Here is a 6,341-nt window from a genome sequence, read left to right on the forward strand (position 1 = left end):
CCTAACTAGTTTTTCTAGTGTGAAGGGTGCAAGTGTGTTCAGCGCTTGGTCTGTCCACATGCATAGCACTGCACTTTTGTAACTTAAATGTCATTTGGTAGTGATGAGGCTAAACTTGGTGACATGCTTGTAGTCATCATGTATCCTCTGCAGCCCCAGCTCTTGAACAAATCTTGATTCTGGAGTACGGTTTGATAAGTTGATTGCCTATTGGCCATGCTTCATATTTAAGCCTACGTCAATGCAAAAACTGAAGTGTTTGCAACCATTTTCAGCCAGAAGGGCAAGGTGGATGATCTTTCTTGGCTTGTTCCTAAGGCCCCCACTATCGCCAATGTTCATCTTAAACTGAATAAGTTCACTCCATGTGATAGCAAGAAATGGCTGAGTGCATTGAACACAGTAAACACTTCAGGCCCAGGCAACATCCTGGATTAGTGCTAAAGATTTGCATACAGAATGAGCCACAACCTTAACTAAGCTAACAAATTGAGTATACAATTTCACAGTTATATCTTCTCCAATAAAAGCAGGACAAATCTAATCTGGCCAATTATGGCCCCATTAGCTCACTCCAAATCATCAGTAATGGAATTGTCAATAGTGCTATGGAGTAGTACTTGCCAATAACCTGCTGATGCTCAGTTTGAGTTGTGCCAGAACCACTTAGTTCTATAACATTGGAACAAGAACTGAATTCCAGGTGGGGTGATTGTGAATGCCCCAACGTCAAGCCAGCATCTGAGGGAGTGTAGTACTAATAAACCCCTAGTAAAACCAATCAGTGATCAGGGAACCCCAGTGACTGGAATTATATTTGGCACGAAGGAAGATGGTTCTGGTTAGATACGCAGATATACAGCAGGAGAAATTAAATGACTAAAGGTTTTGTGGTATAAAAGCCAAAGGGAGTGGCAATGGGTTAAGTAAAGAAACAATAGATGTATCCAGATGAGGTGTCCGTTTCCTGTTCTCCATCCTATTGCAGACCTTCCCTTTTGTTCTTCCTCCCCCTCTCACTTGTTCAAAACCTATTTCATTTCTATCTTCAGTTCTGATGAAGCACTATCGATCTGAAATATTAGTTCTGTTTCTACAAATATTGCCTGACCGTTGAGCATTTCCAGTATTTTCTATTTTTATTTGATTTCCAGCAGCTGCAGCATTTTGCTTTTTCCAGCCTATCCAATCTTTTCTCATGGGCCATAATTCTCCGGTCCTTTCAACATCCTTATAAAGCTCCTCAGGACCTTCTCTAAAAGTAATCACATCCTTCCTGTATTGTGGTAGTGTTCTCAATAGTTCTAGTATGATCTTTCTGCTGTGCTATGCCAGGGCCAATTAAGGAAAGTATCCCATGTGATATCTTATCCACCTGTTCTGTTACCTTCAAGGATCTGTGAACGTACACTCCAAGGTCCCTCCCTTCCTCTACACTTCTCAAGAATCCTACAAATAATTGTGCATTCTCTTGTTTGTTCTCCCCTTCACGGTTCTCCAGACTGAATTCTATTGACCATTTTTCTGCCTGCCTAACCAGTCCATTGGTACCTTCCTGCAGGCTACAGCTTGTTGGTTGTTGAAGGCCAGTTAGCTTAGCCCAGGACATTGCTACAAGATTCCTTCAACGCAGTATCCTGGCTCCAGTTAATGTCATCATTTACTATCTGCTAATCATAACATCAGAATGGTGTTAATAGTAGCTAATGCAGAAGTGAAATGACTTGGACTTGAGGTACAATTTCAGGCTAAAATTTGCAGATGACAATACTTTGAAGTGTAGAAAAAATGAGTAAGAAAGTAATATTTTAGACTTCAAGAGGTCAGACAGGTTGGTGTAATGTAGTGACATGGGGTTGAATTTCAACACAAAATGGTGAGATGACGCATGTTAGCTGGATGAAGGAGTAAAGATATTACAAGATAAATGGTATTTTAAGAGGATACAAGAAGATAAAGACTTGACGGTATCTGTGCACAAAGCTTTGAAGGTGGCACAACAGGTTAACAAAGCAGTCAATAAAGCATATGTGATCCTGGGCTTTATAATTAGAGGCAGAGTATAAAAGCCAGAAAATTGAGCCAAACCTATATAAAACACTCTGAGGGTCCCAGTTGGAGCATTGTTTGCAATTCTGGGCAGCACAATTTAGGAAGGACGTGAACATTTTTGAGAGTATGGAAGAGATTTACTAGAATGGTTCTAGGGATGAGGGATTACAGTTCATGTGGAGAGACTGGAGAAGCTGGCGTTGTTTTCCTTGTAGCAGAGAAAGCGAAGAGAAGATTTAATAGAGGTGTTTGGAATAATAAAGAATTTTGATAGATAAAATAAATAGAAATTATTTTCCAACAGCTGAACGGTTGATCACCATAGGGCACAGATTTAAGATGCTTAGCAAAAAACGAGTGGCAATGTGAAAAACTATTTTATGCAATGAGTGGTTAAGGTTTGGAATGTATGGTCCAATTGGGTGATGGACTTAAGAACATATGAATTAGGAGCAGGAGTATGTCATTTGACTCGTTGAGCCCATGGATGTAGATTCAATAAAAGCTTTCCAAAAGGGAATTGGATAAATACTTGAAGGAGAAATATTGTAAGGGATTTGGTAAGATGCTGGTGCATAGTCAGTGGACTGAATGACCTGTGCTGTACTGTTCTAGGTGAAGTTCACTGATGGTTGCACAGTATTCAGCTCCTCTTACAGTTCCTCAGATAACATGAGCTTGAGCACATAAGTGACAAGTAACATTTGTACCTCAGGTGCCAGCCAATGGCCATTTCCAACGAGAGAGCCTAATCAACTCTTTGACATTCAATGGTATTATTCAATAGTATTACCATCACTGAGTACCCCACTATCAACTTTGTGTCGGTCATCATTGCCCAGAAACTCAACCAGACCAGCCACATAACTGTTTTGAAATGGGTGGGACTGAGTATTCTGCAGCGATTGGCTCACATCTTCATGCCATAATACTTCTACCAGGCACAAGTCAGGCTCTCCAATTGCCTGGATTGGTGTAACTATAATAAATTCTATTGACTCACTATGAAGCACAGATCAGTCCATTTGTTCAGAACATCATCCTCCAGCCTAATCATCCATCTTCATCATTGGCAAATACTGGCTACAGTATGTACTATCTACAGAATGCACTGCCACAACTCACCAAGGCTGCTTTGGCAACACATCCAAAACCTCTGCCACCTAGAAAGACAAGGGCAGCAGGCGAATAGGAACAACATCATCTCTAAAGTTCCCCTCCAAGTTACCATCTTCATTTGGACATACACTGCTGTTCCTTCATTATTTGATTAAAATCATGGAACGCTAATCGCAGAGTGGGAAACACCTTCACCACACGGGGTGTGCAGCAGTTATACAGAAGTCCCACTATCATCTTTCCCAGGCAACCAGAGATGGACAATAAATGTTGGCCTAGGTGGTGACACCATGAGAATAAAACTTTTAAAACGTCAACTGCCTTTTCAACTGGATTGAAGAAATCCAAAAGATTCACAGGTGGAAGGTAATCTCCTTACCTGCATTTTTTTGGATCAAATCTAAGGGATAATTCGTATGCGTTGATTGACCATACAAGTACATTTTACAGTCTCAACGTATTTTTCAGGGTGGGTAAAGCCCTTTGATTGTTCCTCAATGTCACCTGTGTGCTTCGCTCCTTCAGCCGCCGAAAAAGCACCCTCTACAGGTGCCGCGGGAAGCCTGTTGGAAGTTGTAGTCCAGCCGGGCCGGACCTGGGCAGACAACAAGGGGAAATCCTGTAACCAAATGACTACAACTCCCGAGCTGCACCGGGGCCTCTAACGCTGGCGTAGTGACAATCGGAGAAGGTCTGCATCAGGTGAAAGCAACTAGTGGAGGTTTGTTTTCTCACCTGCGTTTGAGAATGGAAGTGAAACAGAGCATTGTACGGAAAGGTATGCGATATATTTCAATAACAGTTTATTTTTTTAAAAAAGGGGAAAATACTTATTAGAACGTGGATTTAGAAGTGCTATTAAAATTTTTTTGCAAGGAATTGCACCTCTACTGGCCAGACACCTAGTGACAAAGAACGGGTTTAATTTAAACAGTACAGACAGAAAATGATTGGGAACGTGCGCTAAATAAATTTTTTAAAATATGTTTATGGTATATCTATCTGCAATCTGCTCCATGATTTTCAGCTAATAATGAAGGAACAGTAGTGTGTGTCCAAGTGAGAATGGTGTATAACTTGGAGGTGATGTTGTTCCTAATCACCTACTGCCCTTAGCTTTCCAGGTGGCAGGTTTTGGAGGTGTTGCCATAGCAGCCTTGGCGAGTTGTTGCAGTGCATTCAGTAGATAGAATTACAAAATTATAAATACATTTTGGTGAAAGGCATTCTTGCCACCTCTCTGATTTTCAAACGAATTGTAAAGAAACATTTGAATCTTATCCTTTATTCCACTACTTCACCTGTAACATTGCCTGTTTCTTCTCCCACTTTGGCTTATCTGATGCTGGAACCCTCATTCCGTCCCCCGTTTATTCCGATGCTTCCTTGGCCAGCCTCCATCCTTCACCCTCCGTAAATTTCAGACAGCTGCCTCTGTCAAGTACAGCACCAACTCCCATTTAACTTTTTCTTGAGCTAATTTGGTTTCCAATTCCCCCAAAATTACTTTCAAAATTACCACACAGCCACTCAAACTATACTGTTTTTTATAACATGCATCTTCATCTTGCTTGTAAGCCCATGTTTGTGTGCACTGGAAGAATGCTACAACACAGTATGTTAACCTAGGCCTATTATGTTTGCATTGGGGGAAAGCCAGAATAAAATCTCTACAGCACCAGAAAATTTCATTCTCGTTTATAAATTTGCATCACTTATAGTGATTCTGGGGTACCTTTTTCACGAGGAGTGGTCTGAGAGTGGGTTAACTTCTGGATTTCTATCCTGGGGAATGCATTAAGGAGAGAGAAGTATGTTTGGATGAAAAAATGTAGTTAATTTGTAAAATACTATTAGAGAAGAAATCAGTGCTGCAGTGCACTTGATACAGTTCTGGGATGTGATCTGATTTCACAATGTTTTTAATGGCATTACTAACCCATATCACATTTGAAGTGGCTGATGGTATATTCAATTGGTTGAGTAAAGTTCATAAGACTGAATACTGAATTCACCAATTAGTATCAAGTACACTCCACTTCTGTGTGTCATATAATTTGTATATCTTATGCTTTCTAATACTCACTATTTGAACTTCCCATAAGGTTTATTAATGGCCTAGTGCGTGAAAGCTCCACTTGTTGTAATATGTACATAAATAGGAGGTCTTGGTTCGACAACTAGCCTGTGTTCAGCTCTCTGAAGTTTCTGGAGTAGTAGTTGGGACCTAGGTTTCCTTGGGGGATCTTCTTTCCAGGATTCATACTGCTTGAAAGCACATGTGCTTTTATCAAGTTAAATAGGATTGGATTTAGCTATAATGCTGGTCCTTACTCCCTGGATTAAGTGATAAAGTATTCCCACTTGGGTTAAAGGCTTGGTGCTGCTACCAACTGTGCATATAGGACAGGAAATGAGAAAATTTGACATTTATAAAGCATTCCTCTATTATATCAATCATTAAATTACACTTGCATTTTAATTTTTGAAATAGTGTGTGTATTTATTTACTTACAAAATAAACTACCAGGTCTGTATGATCTTTGCTGGAATATGGAATCTGAATTGGAGGCAGTTTACTAGATTGATACCTGGAATGAGTGGGTTGTCTTATGAGGAAAGGTTGGACATACTGGAGTAGTTTCCACTGGAGTAGTTTAGAAGAGTGAGGGGTGATTTTATTGAAGTATACAAGATCCTGAACAGCCTTGACAAGGTAGACGTTGAAAGGATGTTTCCTCTTGTCCAGGAGTCAAGAATTAATGGACACTGTTTTAAAATTAGGGATCGCCCTTTTAGGACAGATGAGGAGAAACTTTTTCTGAGGGTTGTGCAACTTTGGGATTCTCTGCCTCAGAACTTGGTGGAGGCAGGATCGTTGAATATTTTAAAGGCAGAGGTAAATAGATTCTTGTTAAGCAAGGGAGTCAAAGGCTATCGGGGTTAGATGGGAACGTGGAAATCGAAACACAAGATCAGCCATGATCTTATTGAATAGCAGAGCAGGCTGAATGGTCTATTCCTGTTCCTGTTTCTTATGTTCTTATGAAACTAATTGAAGTGCCAGAATTGTAAGTGTATTATAATGCATTCCATAATGGGATTTTCTTTTCTGCCTGTGAAAGAAAATTTTGAAAGAAAGTTAAAATTGATTGTTAAACGTCATAGGT

This window comes from Carcharodon carcharias, chromosome 9, assembly GCF_017639515.1.
Source record: "Carcharodon carcharias isolate sCarCar2 chromosome 9, sCarCar2.pri, whole genome shotgun sequence".
Lineage (NCBI taxonomy): Eukaryota > Metazoa > Chordata > Chondrichthyes > Lamniformes > Lamnidae > Carcharodon > Carcharodon carcharias.